The 738-nt window shown below is 36.4% G+C and overlaps 1 long non-coding RNA gene across 1 annotated transcript in view; it reads right to left on the reverse strand.

The window, feature by feature from the left end:
- The window catches only part of LOC107612287, a 4876-nt gene extending 4138 nt beyond the window's left edge, over positions 1-738 (reverse strand). The window contains exon 1 of the long non-coding RNA XR_001613676.2: positions 609-738. This is a non-coding gene — a long non-coding RNA (uncharacterized LOC107612287). The remainder of the gene's footprint in view (positions 1-608) is intronic.

A 738-nucleotide genomic window follows, 5' to 3' on the forward strand; every position in this document is an offset into this window, starting at 1 on the left:
ATAAATCATACATCCCTCATCAACCTGTATAATCATTAAATTCCAACAACATCATTATTCATCATCAATCATTAACTACCGACAATTCTCCATAATCATCCTTAATCATAATATTCCAAGGATACCAACAATTAACATCAATTTACACATAATTATTCATACACCAACAACATTCATTCGTATCTTAGGGTCAACTAGCCTAAGTGTCCATGAATATTATATACTACATAGAGGAAACTGAATCCATACCTTGGCCGATTCTCTTAATGCACCCAAACTCAAAATGAGCACCAACAAGCTTCCAACCACAATCCAAGCTTTCAAATCCACTCCAACAAGCACAAATAAGTTCCAAAAGCTCCCAAAGCCACAATAATCAAACTATATACATATAAATCACCACAAATCAACCTAGGGTTCAACATAAGCATAATCTCACAAGGGTTTAAGAGCTTTTACCTTTCCCAACAGATTTGATAACACAAATCCAAAGCTAAGCACGGATTAGAGCAAATCTAAACATCCAAAATTACAAAAACCCATTTAACCCAAAACTCTAATAAAACCCGAAATTTTGAAGAGAGAAACTGGGAAGATTTCGTGATTACCTTGAGGGTTTCTTGGGTGGATTTTGTAGAGTTCTTCACAAGAAACGCGTAGCCGCAAACGGTGCGGCGATCGGAGCTCCGTAGCTCAAGATATGAGCTTGGGAAGTTTGAAGTGAATAGTAACAATGAT

This window comes from Arachis ipaensis, chromosome B08 (assembly GCF_000816755.2).
Source record: "Arachis ipaensis cultivar K30076 chromosome B08, Araip1.1, whole genome shotgun sequence".
NCBI lineage: Eukaryota > Viridiplantae > Streptophyta > Magnoliopsida > Fabales > Fabaceae > Arachis > Arachis ipaensis.